General features: G+C 37.7%; 1 long non-coding RNA gene across 2 annotated transcripts; it reads left to right on the top strand.

Annotated features, from left to right (window-relative positions):
- The first annotated feature begins 12,076 nt into the window (after positions 1–12,076).
- LOC146729498 (uncharacterized) lies at positions 12,077–14,749 on the top strand. Of its 2 annotated transcripts, none has more exons than XR_014928201.1 (2): positions 12,077–12,527; positions 13,305–14,749. It is a non-coding gene; the product is annotated as an uncharacterized LOC146729498 (long non-coding RNA). The 2 variants fall into 2 exon arrangements; XR_014928202.1 differs by lacking the exon at positions 13,305–14,749 and adding an exon at positions 12,986–13,056 and having other exon boundaries at positions 12,479–12,527.
- The last annotated feature ends 4,905 nt before the right edge of the window (positions 14,750–19,654 follow it).

The following is a 19,654-nucleotide window of genomic DNA, read 5'->3' as shown; positions in this document are numbered from 1 at the left end:
TGAATAAGTACTGAGAAATAATTTTTAAACTCATAGTTGCTGTCGACATAGGAAGTAAAGTAAGCAAATAACACCGAATAAACGGCAAGGTAAAGACTATGTCTAATTATAGTAAATACGTACTGCGTGCGTGACTCGAACCGGCGCTCGCGTACGGCACCTAATCGCCTAGCTTCACGCCACTACACGTCTTCCCCTCGGCCACCGGGCATCCCCAAAAAAGGATGCTTAATAACCGAGCTTATTACGTGCAGAGAACGTGAAACCCGTCCACGCGATACGCGCCACACAGCATGGCCAGAATGCGGCAAAGGCCTTCAGATCTGGCTGTAGTAGGATGGTGAAAGTAACGGTACAGCATTTTAACAGTGAATAAGTACTGAGAAATAATTTTTAAACTCATAGTTGCTGTCGACATAGGAAGTAAAGTAAGCAAATAACACCGAATAAACGGCAAGGTAAAGACTATGTCTAATTATAGTAAATACGTACTGCGTGCGTGACTCGAACCGGCGCTCGCGTACGGCACCTAATCGCCTAGCTTCACGCCACTACACGTCTTCCCCTCGGCCACCGGGCATCCCCAAAAAAGGATGCTTAATAACCGAGCTTATTACGTGCAGAGAACGTGAAACCCGTCCACGCGATACGCGCCACACAGCATGGCCAGAATGCGGCAAAGGCCTTCAGATCTGGCTGTAGTAGGATGGTGAAAGTAACGGTACAGCATTTTAACAGTGAATAAGTACTGAGAAATAATTTTTAAACTCATAGTTGCTGTCGACATAGGAAGTAAAGTAAGCAAATAACACCGAATAAACGGCAAGGTAAAGACTATGTCTAATTATAGTAAATACGTACTGCGTGCGTGACTCGAACCGGCGCTCGCGTACGGCACCTAATCGCCTAGCTTCACGCCACTACACGTCTTCCCCTCGGCCACCGGGCATCCCCAAAAAAGGATGCTTAATAACCGAGCTTATTACGTGCAGAGAACGTGAAACCCGTCCACGCGATACGCGCCACACAGCATGGCCAGAATGCGGCAAAGGCCTTCAGATCTGGCTGTAGTAGGATGGTGAAAGTAACGGTACAGCATTTTAACAGTGAATAAGTACTGAGAAATAATTTTTAAACTCATAGTTGCTGTCGACATAGGAAGTAAAGTAAGCAAATAACACCGAATAAACGGCAAGGTAAAGACTATGTCTAATTATAGTAAATACGTACTGCGTGCGTGACTCGAACCGGCGCTCGCGTACGGCACCTAATCGCCTAGCTTCACGCCACTACACGTCTTCCCCTCGGCCACCGGGCATCCCCAAAAAAGGATGCTTAATAACCGAGCTTATTACGTGCAGAGAACGTGAAACCCGTCCACGCGATACGCGCCACACAGCATGGCCAGAATGCGGCAAAGGCCTTCAGATCTGGCTGTAGTAGGATGGTGAAAGTAACGGTACAGCATTTTAACAGTGAATAAGTACTGAGAAATAATTTTTAAACTCATAGTTGCTGTCGACATAGGAAGTAAAGTAAGCAAATAACACCGAATAAACGGCAAGGTAAAGACTATGTCTAATTATAGTAAATACGTACTACGTGCGTGACTCGAACCAGCGCTCGCGTACGGCACCTAATCGCCTAGCTTCACGCCACTACACGTCTTCCCCTCGGCCACCGGGCATCCCCAAAAAAGGATGCTTAATAACCGAGCTTATTACGTGCAGAGAACGTGAAACCCGTCCACGCGATACGCGCCACACAGCATGGCCAGAATGCGGCAAAGGCCTTCAGATCTGGCTGTAGTAGGATGGTGAAAGTAACGGTACAGCATTTTAACAGTGAATAAGTACTGAGAAATAATTTTTAAACTCATAGTTGCTGTCGACATAGGAAGTAAAGTAAGCAAATAACACCGAATAAACGGCAAGGTAAAGACTATGTCTAATTATAGTAAATACGTACTGCGTGCGTGACTCGAACCGGCGCTCGCGTACGGCACCTAATCGCCTAGCTTCACGCCACTACACGTCTTCCCCTCGGCCACCGGGCATCCCCAAAAAAAGGATGCTTAATAACCGAGCTTATTACGTGCAGAGAACGTGAAACCCGTCCACGCGATACGCGCCACACAGCATGGCCAGAATGCGGCAAAGGCCTTCAGATCTGGCTGTAGTAGGATGGTGAAAGTAACGGTACAGCATTTTAACAGTGAATAAGTACTGAGAAATAATTTTTAAACTCATAGTTGCTGTCGACATAGGAAGTAAAGTAAGCAAATAACACCGAATAAACGGCAAGGTAAAGACTATGTCTAATTATAGTAAATACGTACTGCGTGCGTGACTCGAACCGGCGCTCGCGTACGGCACCTAATCGCCTAGCTTCACGCCACTACACGTCTTCCCCTCGGCCACCGGGCATCCCCAAAAAAGGATGCTTAATAACCGAGCTTATTACGTGCAGAGAACGTGAAACCCGTCCACGCGATACGCGCCACACAGCATGGCCAGAATGCGGCAAAGGCCTTCAGATCTGGCTGTAGTAGGATGGTGAAAGTAACGGTACAGCATTTTAACAGTGAATAAGTACTGAGAAATAATTTTTAAACTCATAGTTGCTGTCGACATAGGAAGTAAAGTAAGCAAATAACACCGAATAAACGGCAAGGTAAAGACTATGTCTAATTATAGTAAATACGTACTGCGTGCGTGACTCGAACCGGCGCTCGCGTACGGCACCTAATCGCCTAGCTTCACGCCACTACACGTCTTCCCCTCGGCCACCGGGCATCCCCAAAAAAGGATGCTTAATAACCGAGCTTATTACGTGCAGAGAACGTGAAACCCGTCCACGCGATACGCGCCACACAGCATGGCCAGAATGCGGCAAAGGCCTTCAGATCTGGCTGTAGTAGGATGGTGAAAGTAACGGTACAGCATTTTAACAGTGAATAAGTACTGAGAAATAATTTTTAAACTCATAGTTGCTGTCGACATAGGAAGTAAAGTAAGCAAATAACACCGAATAAACGGCAAGGTAAAGACTATGTCTAATTATAGTAAATACGTACTGCGTGCGTGACTCGAACCGGCGCTCGCGTACGGCACCTAATCGCCTAGCTTCACGCCACTACACGTCTTCCCCTCGGCCACCGGGCATCCCCAAAAAAGGATGCTTAATAACCGAGCTTATTACGTGCAGAGAACGTGAAACCCGTCCACGCGATACGCGCCACACAGCATGGCCAGAATGCGGCAAAGGCCTTCAGATCTGGCTGTAGTAGGATGGTGAAAGTAACGGTACAGCATTTTAACAGTGAATAAGTACTGAGAAATAATTTTTAAACTCATAGTTGCTGTCGACATAGGAAGTAAAGTAAGCAAATAACACCGAATAAACGGCAAGGTAAAGACTATGTCTAATTATAGTAAATACGTACTGCGTGCGTGACTCGAACCGGCGCTCGCGTACGGCACCTAATCGCCTAGCTTCACGCCACTACACGTCTTCCCCTCGGCCACCGGGCATCCCCAAAAAAGGATGCTTAATAACCGAGCTTATTACGTGCAGAGAACGTGAAACCCGTCCACGCGATACGCGCCACACAGCATGGCCAACTTTACCGTCGACGGTAGCAATAAAATTATATTCTACCGTCGACGGTAAAGTCTGCGTGACTTGCGCGTTTTGATTATAAACAAAATAAATCCTGGCTAACGAAATTGACAATGCTATGATAAACGTGTTTTTCGTTGTCGCTATAATGCAGTATCAGAACTCCAAGTTAAAATATTAACGAGGAAGTACAATTGCGCATGCCTCACATTAGTTCCAAAGAACGGCATTATCACGTCGGTATGTTCAATGGTCCACACTGAATACAATGGCATAACACTAATACTAGTAGTTTTGAAAAAAATACATTAACACGTCGACAAGTTCAATCGTTCACACCTAAGACAATGGCATAACTCTGTAATAGTTCTGAAAAAAAAACATTAACATGTCGGCAAGTTCAATCGTCCACACCGAAAACAATGTCATAACTCTGTAATAGTTCTGAAAAGAAGGTGTTATCATGTCGGCAAGTTAAATTGTTCAAACTAAAAGCAACGTCATACACTGATTTAAAAAAAAAAAAAAAAAAAAAAAAACGCCGATAGCACACGGGTTTGAAAAAGATCGATCACGGGGCGTGTATACAGAAAACTACTACTACTGTAGCTCGCCAACTGGGCTTGGGATCTCTCCATCGCGTCAAGTGGTCATTCATTCGCAAACGTGAATTCGTACAGCGGGCGATGAACTAAACTTGACTTTTCGATGGTTACGAACCAGTTGAGCAAGGCTAACTGAGTCGTGACTTCGATGTGGTTCGTAACCAGTCTTGTGATTGGTTGTTGACAAATGCTGAACAGGCCACGCCTCCAACTGTGCCATGCGTTCGGGCAAACCGTTAGGAATTCCTAAATGGAGTAAATTTGTGTAGTTTTCTTGATTTATTCTGCAGATATCGGTAAAATGTAGGTAGGGCTTTGGCGAAATTTGAAGAAGCAACTAATATTCTTCAACCTGGTATTTTTTTTAGATTTTATTTTTCATTCTTTTCGTGTTTTTTCGAATTTAAAAAATGTGAGCTGGCTGGAGCCTTCATCCCCTGTCTATTTCTTACACTAGATACCAGCCGATACCCCCCCCCCCCGCTCATAGAGACTCAGTATTACAGTTGATTATAGTTCCTGGGCTCCCTGTGCCTATATTTAATAAAAGTGGGAACGTCATTCAGTTTCATTGATGTAAATGTTTTCCCTTACCATCAGGCTCCAAGCCGGAACAAATGACAACCTTTTTTTTCTGAATTACACAAGTTCATCATATTTGGTATGTCATGTTTATTTGAAAAAAAAAAAAACGTGCCTTGCTTGGGTTGAACCACGGTTACTAAAAAATAGTGACCGTGGTTGAACTGAATTAGGGACAGTGTATGTTCCCCTCTTTGTTGTAGTTGTACAATAGAGTGTCAATCACAGCTGAATACGTGTCGCGGCGTCAACCTTTGAAATATGTGGACGAAACGTAATATATTCCGTACGCTATACTGTGCACGAGATTGACCAAACTCCGTGTTTTCGACAAGAGGTATAAACCAGGTTTACCGTAAACTGCGTGTACAATAAGAAATTTACCGCATGCTGTAAGAGTGGGGACAGAGGGTGGGTGACTGGTACAGGAAATAAAAAAGGCATCTTAAGTTTTTACAGGAAGTTACCATTTACAGTAAAAAAATCGATTTTTACACTTAAAGATATATTTGATATTTTGTGTTTAAGAATCTATATTGAAAGCTTAATGTGGAAAATGCTTTATACACTTACAAAATATACAATCTTTGTACAAATCATGGATGAATAAAACGGTTGATTACATTTTAAATCTTGTCCATGGCTACGAATATACGTTTTTTATTTGTTTGAATTACATTACAAAGTATAAAAACATTGGACGAAAATATCCCCTCTGTACCGTACACGAGATTTACCGAACTCTGTACCGTTCACGATATTTACCGTATACAAACTTGCACTGCAACAGGAAAAACAAAGACGTTACGATATTCTTAGGATACCGACTTCATTGCAAGTGTACGTAGCATTGTCACCTGCATACAATGCTGTGTTTACGGGGACACATAACAATGAGAAAACAACATGAGGTGAATAATTTCTGCGTAACAGACGTCATACATGGTCATTTTTAAATGAATCTTACTTACTAAACAATACTACGGAAGTCTCGCCACACTTGCACAAACTTGTCCTGTCCTTGTCCTTCGACAATGTCGGCACATTCGTAGGACTGTCACCCCCATGGATCGAATGGTATTGTCCTATTGTTAAACACTAAACACTAACCATGGAGGTAGAAAAGAGAAGGAGTGAGGACGCTATTTAAGCCCATGTTAATCTTATAAACATCCTTTGTCTTCGCTCTGGTTAAGCCACTTATTGTTTTTGTTTAGAAGTCGTTTTATCTACATGATAATAGCCGCTTATTTACACAAGAAAACGAGAGTAGAACTGAAAAAAATAAATTCCGTTTAAACATCGTCTATAAAATTGAATGCGCAAACCATAAATAAAAGAATTGTGCATGCGCAATGACCTTTATCGGATCACAAAGGTCATTTCACACTTGTAGGTACCGGAAATTCTGCATACGGACGCCACCAAGATGTGTGATTACTTCTTTTCTGATATTTTACATCGCAATAGTCTTCCAACTTTGGACATTGATTAAAAAAATCCCGCAAATTTCCGCAGTGAAATTTAAATATACATGATAAGATTATAACAAGATGTTTTGACTCGTCATTTTTCATTGGTGTGCAGATGTTTAAAATCGCGCATTTTGTTGTAATAGATTTCGGGCGTTGAGTACACTCAGCGTACGTCTTTCACTGCATTCTGTATTATTGTTATCTGTTTGGGCATGCGCAGTGCGTTGAGAATCTTCGTGAAGCTTCCGAATACAGCCGAAACACGTAAGCCGATTAACTGTGACATTGTACAGCGTGTTTGCAAACTAATTACATTGTGTATGTGAGTAAACAAATCCAAAGCATCATGAAACCAGCGGAAACAATAGCGTCATCACTCCTTCTCTTTTCTACCTCCATGCACTAACCAAAACAATCTGAAAACAAATTCTGACCACCGTTTCCATGGAAACAGCCAACAACTGAATTTTTTAATACCTTCACGCCAAATGTATCACACCCTACATTTCTATGATTAAAAAGCATGGACGTAGCTCATTCTAATCCGCTTGAGTGTGGGCAACAATTTACTGAGATTTTTGTTGGCTTGGCTAATTTTGTTTATAATTGACGGGCAGGTCGTACCGTCACTAATTGGCAAAACAATCCTGGTCCACAGCTACCATGGCAACAGCCAAAAACTGTTTTTTGAATACTTTCGACCCCAAATTTATTACTTCCCACTAGTCTTGTGTTCATGCCTTTTATTTTGGCTACGTTGCACACCGGTAAGAGATCACCGACGCCGACATTGTTACACTGTGTCAACGTAATCCCGACGCAACTTTGAACTTTGAATGAACTGTAAATGCTGCCTGCAATCTAGAAAATACTATCGGTTGGAAATAATAAATTTAAGGGATTGTTCAGTTACTCTGGCCTGAGGGGGGGGGGGGTCGGCAGATTCCATTTTGTCAGCTGTAAATCTCAGTTGACCCACCCCTATCACCAAAAAAAAGTGGGCGACCCCCTAACATTATATTTTAAAACATGCTGACCCCCCCCCCCCGAAAAACAAAGAAACATTAACAGTTTTGGCTCTGACATGATTACAAAATGTATGATGTGCATTGAAAATATCGTGGTTTGCCGTAATTTTTAGTGTTTGCATTTAATAGACCAGTCACCTTAGGAGGGGAGGGGAAGCATAAAGCCAAAAAACGACTACAGAAAAGGCTGCAGGAAGTAGGGAAATCTATGCTGCTAAAGATAGTAAATAAAAACAAAGCTGTGGAGTACTCACTTGATAAACGCCCTTATAAGATAGGAAAAGAGGATTTGAATCTAGGCGGTTTGAAAACTAATTTGGATTTAATATATCTTTCATATCTTATAGACCAGGAAATCTTTACACCTGAAGCACAGTCTGTGCTTATGAAAACAAAGGACACTTTGATTTTTGTATAAATTTGTGTTGGATTTTGGTATTTTACAGAGCAAAATATGCATATTTAAAAGTTAAAAAAACAAAAAAAAACTATTTATTTATATACATGAATCCATTTAACTTTTTTGATTTGCTGAACAAAAACTGTCACTGCTCTTTGTACTAATTGCTGTGTTTTTCCGTCTCCAGCTACAATTGGATAAATCCAGTAAATATCTTATACAATGGTGACTTCAGACTTTAAATAAAATAATCTGATATCACATGGACTTGGGATGTGTTCAAAACTTAACTGTATAATTGCATGGGGCTCTGCCACATTGCATAATCTGTTAGTTATTTGTCAACTTCAACCCCAAAATATTTAGCCTATAACATTTTTTGCATCAACAAATTTATAGGCAATATGGGTAATAGTTATTATTAAGAACACATTTGTACGATTAACTTTTTAATCTATTGTTCTGAAATAAAATTTAAAAAAATATATGCATAAGCGCGTGTGTGAATTGTGGAAAACAGGGTGACCCCCCATTCGCAAAATCAAAAACGGGGTAACCCCCCTACTGATCCACCCCCAGGCCGAAGTAACTGACCAATCCCTAACAACAGCATACGTCCTAGCAATAAAATAAAATGACTTCTAAGGACTGAATGTTTTTTTGCGAACTTTGTATACGGTGCCCAGTTTTAGTTATAAACCGACGTTAGCTTCACGTTCATGTCCTACCATGGCAACAGCCGAAAACATATTGCTATTTTTTTTTAGTGGAGTGGATCGCCAACCGGCTTGTTTTCATTGGCAAACTCGTTCAGCAACATGTTTGGCATATTAGGTGTACATCACATGGACTACTACGATTGAGAGAACTTTATTCCTCAGCTCCTGAGAGCAAGGTTATTTGTAGATATGTTGGCGATCGCCTCTGTGTCTGCGGAAGTACTATGGGAGATTACATGATGGGAGTGAAAAATCTTTTGATCAGTAAGATAATTTTAGAAAAGTGAAAACGAGAGTGACTGTGAAATAAAGGTTATTTTTAAATATAAAATATCATGGAATCTGGATGAAATAAGGAAAGGAAATTGAACGGGTATGAAAGTAAATGTGGAAAGAATGCAAGGTCAGAATCCGGGGGTCAAAATACGTCACAATACATCCATCATCATCCATCGGCTGTCAACAACTATGGATGCGGTAAAAGTCTTGATTTGCAGTTTGCGTGAATGGCCGGGGAAAATCATGCCAATTCTGTGCTTCAGTAAGAGTATTTGCTGCTTTTTGTGCAATGGAAATTAATTCAAGTAATGCTGTCAAAGGACATTTCCTTCTAGTAAACAAAACAACCCTGGGACGCTTATCTTGATAAATTGAGAAGACGAAAATCTCTTGGGACAGTCGTTGTTGTGAAACAATGAACATAATTCACCAGGGTATCAAGGGTAGTTTTGATTATTAAAAAAGGGAAACTGCTGCTTTATGGAAAAGCAAAAAATTTCAATGTCATTGACCACAGTAATTCTAAATCGATGTTGGTTTTAATTTGTGTTGCCTGGTGTAGAAGTAATAACATTACGATGTTTTTGAGTTTAATAGTAAATTATTAATATTAAGAAATTAATAGTAAATGGTCGACTCCCTTTTGATTAACGTCAACCAGTATAACCTGGTTGACAACATTGAATTTCTAACAACAAGGCAATTAGGACAAATTAATAAAAATATACAAACATCATTTATATCAACTTGGAAAAGTGAATTACAAAACGACAATTAATCAAACCAAAATGAAATATAAATAAATTAAGAACATACAGAGAATTAAAGAAACAATTTTGCTTTTGAAACCTACCTTGTTACCCTGCAAAATATTGTGACTGACAGACACAACGGAATACCCCTTGCTAATAGATTATGTAACCTTTGTGATCAGAATCAAGTAGAAGATGAATATCACCTAATGCTGTCATGCAAAAGTTGTACCCCCGATAGAAATGTCTTATTTGAAATGGCAAAAACTAAAATTTGTCACCAAAGACACAGTTCATAGCCTTGCTAAACAACAGTAGTCTAACACTCCCTGTAGCAAGGTGCCTAAAGAAGTGTTTTGAAATAAGACAGCAACCCCAGTGACAATTTTCGTTCAGAGTTAGGTTTTGCATTTTTTCTATCTTTTTATTGTATAATAATTTAGTCTTAATATTTTCTTTCTCTGTTACAGTAATGTATTAGCTTAGTTTTTTGTATGTTTTTATTTTATATTATTTATTTAATTTTTTTAACCTTTTATTCTTTCTTAAACATTTATAGCCATTGCCAACCCCTCCGGGGAATGTGTAGGTGTTAATAAAATTAATATTATTTAATTAATGACCCCGCACATTATTGATTAGCCTTGGCTAGTTGAAGCGGTTTTTAAATGGGCGACTCGATAGAAGTATTCGCCGTGACTCAAGACTTTTCATTCGGGTTAATACAACGCTTACATGTTACTGTCAGAAAGGTTTAATGTCTTGTTTGTATTTGCACAATGTGAAAGAGGGGTTTATTGTCAAAATGTACTAGTACATGGGTGGTTGTATGCATATTGAACTATACAAAATTTGAATTATGTCACCAAACTGTACGTTTTGACGACTCGTATGCAATTGTAATTCTGATATACTCGAAGTGAATCTCAGCACTGTGCTTTTTAAAAATGTTATGGTTCGGTTAATAAATTTCCTGGAAACTGTGCAGAAAATCACAGACTTTCATTATTTTTTGTTCATAGTTTTTCTAAATTTCAGTTTTTATTGTTCATAATTATTTACAGCAATAACACTTGTTTTCTGTTGTGAAACCATTTCCAGTTATTATGAATGTGTACATGACAGCTTTCCCCCACACAATAAGACATGTATGGATATGTGCGAGTATGTTTGTTGGGTTAATATGCCACTTCTTTATATCCCACAATGTCTGGTAATTCTAACTAACTACTTTTTCGCAAATTTGCGTAGCCTTGCTTCTACTCCCATATTGTCCTTAATAGTGAAGGTTAATGCGGATATATTGTAAATTACACAGAGGTAACACTACAATACATTTCCCTTTACATTCCCTTGTATTACATAACAGCCTTTGAGCTGAGGCAGTTATGGTTCTACAACCATCACCAGTTCTCTTGTGTATGTTGAATGAGTTTTATAAACCCCGAAGGGCTCTTGGAAGATCCACCGGCAGTAAAATTAGCGATTGCCATGGAGGCGCAACCATCAACATCAAAATCCCAGGAGGTTTCTGCTGGCGACGTTACCCAGTTCCAAATAAAGATTACCAACGCCAAATAAGCAACATTTTAACCGGTAATCAAGATTAATTCAATCCACGGCTAACAAGCAACATCACAAGTGAAGTTGTAGCGTGAAGCTCAGCGACTACTGCTGGCAACGTACTGTGGAATACTTTATTTTCGCTGGAATTAATTTTCGCTGAAAAGGTTTTTTGGGCGTTTTGTATGGAATTTATTTTCACTGATTTTTGATGAGTTTAATGTGAAATATGGGAAAAAAAGTATATTCGCTGGATTTTATTTTCACGGAATCATCCCTTCAGCGAAAATAGCGAAAATAAATTACAAGCGAAAATAAAGTATTCTACAGTAAGTCATGCTTCGTGCCTTCACCATTGTATTCAAACGAATCACGTGGTGTGCCGTTCTCTTTCAAACCCGGGATTCGATCAATAGGGGAGTTTCAGTAAAAAAACACATTGCAAATCATGCAAATTCAACATTTTCAAACCAGTATACTAAAACAGAAATGCTCAGCGATGCAAAAGAAGGATAGATGTTACTTTTCATTATACACATCTCTGTTGATACAATCCCTCACATATTCTATTCCCAGTTATACCTGCGTAAATGGACTAGCCAATTTTGATGTTGACATTCAGACTAAAATCACGTGACAGGCTGTTAAAATTGGCTGTTGCATACACTTTCGCCGGTCTGGAAAATGTGTTTAGTTAGCTCTCATTCAAGTAACAATGCAGATTTCCCAGTGGGAGTGAAACTAATCGAATCTGCCATTAAAAAATAGGGGTGTTTTGAGCAAAAAAAAAACGAATAACCCTGGAGTGCACACAACACACTGAATTTCGGAACAAATCTTGCATTATTTACAGCAGCAGAATACCACAGAAATATCAGACGAAACATGGAAACACTATATATATGTATTTCGGCCTGAACCCTCTCTATTGCAATTCTACTGAGGAATTACCCCCTATAGGTGCAACCATTTTCCACCTTGGTACCACCCAAGCCTGAAAACAAAATCTTAATACCACGCTGAAGCGTTTGGTAATTAGTAAACAACATGGCGGACTCGACTCGCCGGAATGCCCGGGCGTCGATCATAAAAAAGTGTGGATAGCTGCTCGAATTCGCCACTCCGGTTCAAATTTTGAGCATAAACGAATATTATACAGTACAAGGATTGCTGCCGCTGCCCCGCGCGTTAGGTATTCCCTCCTGTTCGCCTCCGCGCGTGCCTGGACACTCCCTCGCGTGTCCGGGCGTTAAATAGTAGGACTGCTCATTGCCTATAACGAAGGACATGTGTGGCACTTCAGTTTGACATCATAATTCTCTACTGCCATGAGTCTACATTGTTTCACAAGTTTCTTTTTTCTTGTGCAGTCTGCAACACCTACATCAACTGTAACTCTGACTTATGCTGAAATATGTGTATACTGTAGTTATAACTCTATACTCATTTGTTCTAGGGCTTAGAGGCAGATGGATTTTACGACCCTGATAACATTAATGATAGGTAATACATGTACTTATGTCTGTTAGTTCAATTCAAATATACATATTGACAAATATTGTAATAGTTTCCAATAATTTAACCATAGTTCACAGTGATTCAGGAGGTTTTAACATCATTCCCATTATGATATTCATTATACCATACCAGTTTATTCATACCATTTTAAATTATTAATAGATTAGTTTCTTGACCATAGATAATGTATTGTAGATAGAAAGTTTTGTGTCTGCCTGTGTATCAGTGTGTTTGTCTTCCAGTTTACACTCTAAACTATGCAAATTTTAATCCTTGATTACACGTGAACAAAATTGTGTAAATTGTTAGAGGTAGTGGTTACTCGAGGTACCGTAAGCTTCCAGAGCTTGTTTTACTAAAGTCGGGGGAGGGGGTGTTAAAAAGCAGTAATTCACCATACTGTATGCTTTAAAATGTTCACAGTAAATTTAGTCTTTATTTAGGCTGTCTTTGACTGCTGTGTATATGCCATTGATTGGTAAGGAATTGAATGACTTTGTTGATCAATGGAATGTGCATCGCATAAGAAAGCAAAAGAGAATAGACAGACCATGTGGTATTCAGGAAGACATGTACAATTTCCCTGATAAACATGGTAATTATGCAATGAATAGTAAAACATGTTAATGTAGAGACATATACTGTTTTTATATCCATATTATTTACTTTGTTGCACCGATTTTTTTTTAAACTGTAAATTTATGTGCATGCATGTCATACTTTATAGTGAAGTAATACTTGACAATTTACTCTTATTTGTAGGTGGTATCCAATGTGGTTATCCAGTGAGCCAAAATGACCTTGACAAAATAGGTAGAAGACATCGGTTTGATGAGAACGGCCAGAGTTATTTACCCGATTATGTCACAGAAGAACAAATTATAGAAAAATGTGGAAACATTGATGTATATAATGCCAGAGATAGCTATATTCTTCTTAGAGAGCACTTACCTGCATATTTAACATAATCGTAAAGCATTCTTATGGTTGCCATTTGCCAGGGCTTGGTAGTATTTGTGATAAAAGTTGAAAATTGACAAAATCTATATTTTGTTTGACAGCATACTCAGGTTTACATGTGGATGTCATTACAGAACCATTGAATGTGAATATATTAACACCTCATATGTAACAGCACTTCTGTCCTCAAGTAGGATTATTACAAAAAAGCTAGCAGAGCAAAGATAAAATCTAGTGCTGTTGATGTATACAAGTTTTACCAGGGCTTTTACTGATTGCTATACTAAAGTAATGCCAAATCTGATAGGATGCATAATTAAGGACCAGTTTATTTAGCTTAACAGAGTTTGATTGTACCGGAAATACATATACATGATAAGCAAACTTGCATATGATGATGAATAATATATATTAATATTAAAAACGAGGAGGTACACATAATTCCGGATATCCAGACTTTATTCAATTTCCTGGGTTTTTTCCCCCAGATACATGTAAAATTATGCTAAACTGAAAGTCAAAGGCTGTTATTCTATAGAGTAGAGCATATATGGTAGTTGGAATCATTCAACTTTAGAATAGTTGTGTGCAACTTTGAGTATTAATTGTATTTGCCTACACAAAACTTAAGTACATGAATAGGTTAGTATTCAAAGGAAACCCTTACTACAAATATGTGCATCTGTTGAATATATTATAGAATCACATTTGCCACTGTATTGTAAGATGTTTTTTCTGGTGTAAACAAGAAACGTGTGTGAAAGGATTGGGACACATAATTGTGATTTGTCTATCATACTTCAATATTGATCATCATAGTGACTCTGCTTAATCTATTGAAATACACAGCAAATGCATTATAGCTAAGCCCAACACACCTATCTAGTGTACATTATCAGAACCTGGGATACAGAACTGCATGCTTTAATATTTGCTAACAAATCATTTTACTTTATATCATTACAGTAACTTTCAAATGTACTATGACTAAATTTTGCCCAGATGTTGATACACATTGTACATGAAGTACTTTTGTGAAAATTGTCATTTTAATCATAGGTTGTGATCACATTTTTTTTAATTGTCAAATGTGCCACAAACACAAAACTATATGGTATTTTGTAGCCTTGTGATATTTTACAAAGACACAGAATAGTAGATAATTCACAGGTGAATGTCTATATGCTTAAAATCATGTACAATATCGTGTAAGATTCAAAATACAATAAACCAAACAGCAAAAATGATGTTACTTGTAGTGTATATTATACAATCATTAGCATTCAAATTGTGATAAGATTTGTAAACATGCAAATGACTACTCTACATTTATGTATATTTTTTGTCATACACGAGTGGCGACCAAGATAAAAACAAGCAGCCCATCGGCTGAGATAGCTTCGCTGTTAGCAATGCACATTTCAATTAAAGAACTGAAGACATCATTAGAAAATGAACAATATGTATAGTATCAAAGCAATCGGACTTACAGCTTTTAACAAGAAGTCGAAAATATCATTTTCTACCCAAAATGACAAAAATATTCACCAAAATTAGAGAATTGAAGATATCATCACGAAATGAACAAATCTGAGAAAGGTCTACATGTATTATCTATATATGTAATATCAAAGCAATTGAACTTTTGGTTTTTAACAAGAAGTCGAAAATATCACTTTTTACCAAAAATGACAAAAATATTCACCAAAATTAGAGAATTGAAGATATCATCACAAAATGAACAAATCTGAGAGAGGTCCACATGTAGTACCTATATATGTAATATCAAAGCAATCGGACTTACAGTTTTTAACAAGAAGTCGAAAATACCACTTTTTACCAAAAATGACAAAAATATTCACCAAAATTAAAGAATCGAAGATATCATCACGAAATGAACAAATCTGAGAAGTCGAAAATATCACTTTTTACCAAAAATTACAAAAATATTCACCAAAATTAGAGAATTGAAGACATCATCACAAAATGAACAAATCTGAGAGAGGTACACATGTAGTACCTATATATGTAATATCAAAGCAATTGAACTTGCGGTTTTTAACAAGAAGTTGAAAATATCACTTTTTACCAAAAATGACAAAAATATTCACCAAAATTAGAGAATTGAAGATATCATCATGAAATGAACAAATCTGAGAGAGGTCTACCCAAGGTACATATACACGAAGTATCAAAGCATTCAGGCTTGTAGTTTTCAAGAAGAAGGCGAAAAAGTAAAACATTGACACGGACGACGACGAGGGACAATCACTCATATGATAAGCTCCGCTCGACAAAGTCGACAGCGTAGCTAAAAAAAGAAGCCTATACCTGGAATATGCTCCCTTGTTATTGTACCAGGAATTTTGTTTTTTTAATTGATATGTTAAATTAAGCAACTTATAAATTGAATGCTAAATTTGGGCTCCATGTTTATTCCTAAAGATTTCTGAATTTGTCTTGTTTACTGACAGGGTATGGCTACAGATGAGTTAAACATCTGCGGCATTCACCATCAAGTCTCTTCTCCACTTCCCACATACTATGTATATTGAGGTTGGTACCTTGTCCAGGAAATCACCCCCCCCCCCCAACAACTCCTTAGTGACCTCGTCTTTAAATGGTAACTTCTCATGGTCTAACTAAAATTGATGTTTTCAATTGGGTTGTACTAATTTGCAGTGTGCAAAAAAGTAGAAAAGCTTGATCATTTTCAACGAATTTTTTGATAGCTGCATATGCCAATAAGCAAAAATGTTCATGTTTTACAAGCTTGAATAGTAAATCATTGTTACAGCTAAAAGTACATCTTTAAGCTTTAATAATATGAAGCAAAGCACTATACTAATACATGTAGTTCTTTGTGTAAACAGATTTGTACTAAAATAATTAGCTTTTTCACTTGTCCTGTGTCTTACTGTTGAGCTTATTTTAAATACTGGTTCACAGTATGTTAATCACATGCAAATAATGCATTATTATTATGAAAATGCCTGCAAGCATCCACATAGGATCTGAAGTAGAGAGTTGTTCTTTCCGTTAGACATCTCAGATACTTGCTTCAGATCATGACAACTTTGTCGGGACTCCTGAAACTCTGAAAAAATAAACATAATTTACATAAAAGTGAGCCCAAGATATTTTCAATATTACAGTCAAATGCAGAAAAGTGTGATCATACATTAAACAATCAGGAAAACAGTGCAATAAAGAACACAACACTTACAACTTTTGAATCTTCATCAACAGTAATGTTATGATCATCATGTTTCTCGTCTTCAAGAGGCTCAATACCTAGAGTGTATAACCACCAAATCTTCAGTTAACCATAGGCATTTTATTGCCATATTTGCTCTATTAGAAGCACATCTCCTACATAAGTACACCTAAACCAAATATTGCATTTTTTGCATACATTTTGACTTATTTTATCTACAAAATAACCTCTGTCATGTACTTCCAATATAGCAAATACAGTATTGTAGCTTGTATTGTTATGGGTAAAACAAAATAGCATAAAAATTAAAATTGTTAGTGTCAAGAAAAAGAAAAGAGAAGAAAAAGAAGTTATTCCAAAATATTATTAGTCTAAACATTACGTACATGTCAAAACTTTCCTCAAACAAATTGATTATCCATATATTTAAAAATAACGAAAATTGAGTGATATGATATGAATTAGATTAATATGTTTCTGTTTTAGACTAACTGCATGGTTCTACCTTTAAGATTCAATAGAAAACAATAGCTGTTAAATAAGTTATGTTTTTTACTGAAAGTCACTATGCCAGTTTTAGACATGTTATCACATCCAAAATACCTATGAAAATAGTAATGAAGACAACTATAGTATATCATTTTGTTGATAGTTATTGCACTACTATATGTAACAGTAAAGATGAAATATCATTATATAAATCAGGTTTATATATTTTTTGTCAGAAAAGAACTGAAGAAATATTTTGTTCCCTAATTTTTTTGCAAGTAAAGTTGAAGATTCACTTAATTACTACAGTAAAGATTTGTAAAATTTAAATAACAGCATAAAAATAAATATTAATGGTTAAAATATGTACTTGATATGTCACCAACAATGAATACAGATACAGATGTGAAATACTCATAGTATAACCTCCACAGAGAGTTTAATTGTACCTGTCTTCATGAATTATCTGTGTGTAATTATCAGGGTGTTTTCCACAGCATAGCATGTAAACTACGGTAGTTGTGTCATCAACATCTGATAATTATTTTCTGAAATATCACTGGGACACATTTCAACCATGGATAGACACAATGACATAGCTATACCATCTGAACCATGGATAGACACAATGACACAGCTATAGCATCTGAACTATGGATAGACACAATGACACAGCTATACCATCTGAACCATGGATAGACACAATGACACAGCTATACCATCTCAACTATGGATAGACACAATGACACAGCTATACCATCTGAACCATGGATAGACATAATGACACAGCTATACCATCTGAACCATGGATAGACACAATGACACAGCTATACCATCTGAACCATGGATAGACACAATGACACAGCTATGCCATCTGAACCATGGATAGACACAATGACACAGCTATACCATCTCAACTATGGATAGACACAATGACACAGCTATACCATCTGAACCATGGATATACACAATGACACAGCTATACCATCTCAACTATGGTTAAACACAATGACACAGCAATACCATCTAAACTATGGATAGACACAGTGACACAGCTATACCATCTCAACTATGGATAGACACAATGACATAGCTATACCATCTGAACCATGGATAGACACAATGATACAGCTATACCATCTCAACTATGGATAGACACAATGACACAGCTATACCATCTTAACTATGGATAGACACAATGACACAGCTATAACATCTGAACCATGGATAGACACAATGACACAGCTATACCATTTCAACTATGGATAGACACAATGACACAGCTATACCATCTGAACTATGGATAGACACAATGACACAGCTATACCATCTGAACCATGGATAGACACAATGAAACAGCTATACCATCTGAACCATGGATAGACACAATGACACAGCTATACCATCTGAACTATGGATAGACACAATGACACAGCTATACCATCTGAACTATGGATAGACACAATGACACAGCTATAGCATCTGAACTATGGATTGACACAATGACACAGCTATACCATCTGAACCATGGACAGACACAATGACACAGCTATACCATATCTGAACTATGGATAGACACAATGACACAGCTATACCATCTGAACCATGGATAGACACAATGACATAGCTATACCATCTGAACCATGGATAGACACAATGACACAGCTATACCATCTGAACTATGGATAGACACAATGACACAGCTATACCATTTCAACTATGGATAGACACAATGACACAGCTATACCATCTGAACTATGGATAGACACAATGACACAGCTATACCATCTCAACTATGGATAGACACAATGACACAGCTATACCATCTCAACTATGTATAGACACAATGACATAGCTATACCATCTCAACTATGGATAGACACAAATGACACAGCTATATCATCTCAACTATGGATAGACACAATGACATAGCTATACCATCTCAACTATGGATAGACACAATGACACAGCTGTACCATCTCAACTATGGATAGACACAATGACAGAGCTATACCATCTGAACCATGGATAGACACAATGACACAGCTATACCATCTGAACCATGGATATACACAATGACACAGCTATACCATCTGAACCATGGATAGACACAATGACACAGCTATACCATCTGAAGCATGGATAGACACAATGACACAGCTATACCATCTCAACTATGGATAGACACAATGACACATCTATACCATCTCAACTATGGATAGACACAATGACATAGCTATACCATCTGAACCATGGATAGACACAATGACTTAGCTATACCATCTGAACCATGGATAGACACAATGACATAGCTATACCATCTGAACCATGGATAGACACAATGACACAGCTATACTATCTCAACTATGGATAGACACAATGACATAGCTATACCATCTGAACCATGGATAGACACAATGACACAGCTATACCATCTGAACCATGG

The sequence above is a fragment of the Saccoglossus kowalevskii genome, chromosome 22 (genome assembly GCF_978046115.1).
Source record: "Saccoglossus kowalevskii chromosome 22, keSacKowa6.1, whole genome shotgun sequence".
In the NCBI taxonomy this organism is placed as follows: Eukaryota; Metazoa; Hemichordata; class Enteropneusta; family Harrimaniidae; genus Saccoglossus; species Saccoglossus kowalevskii.
This window is presented reverse-complemented; position numbering and strand designations above follow the sequence as displayed.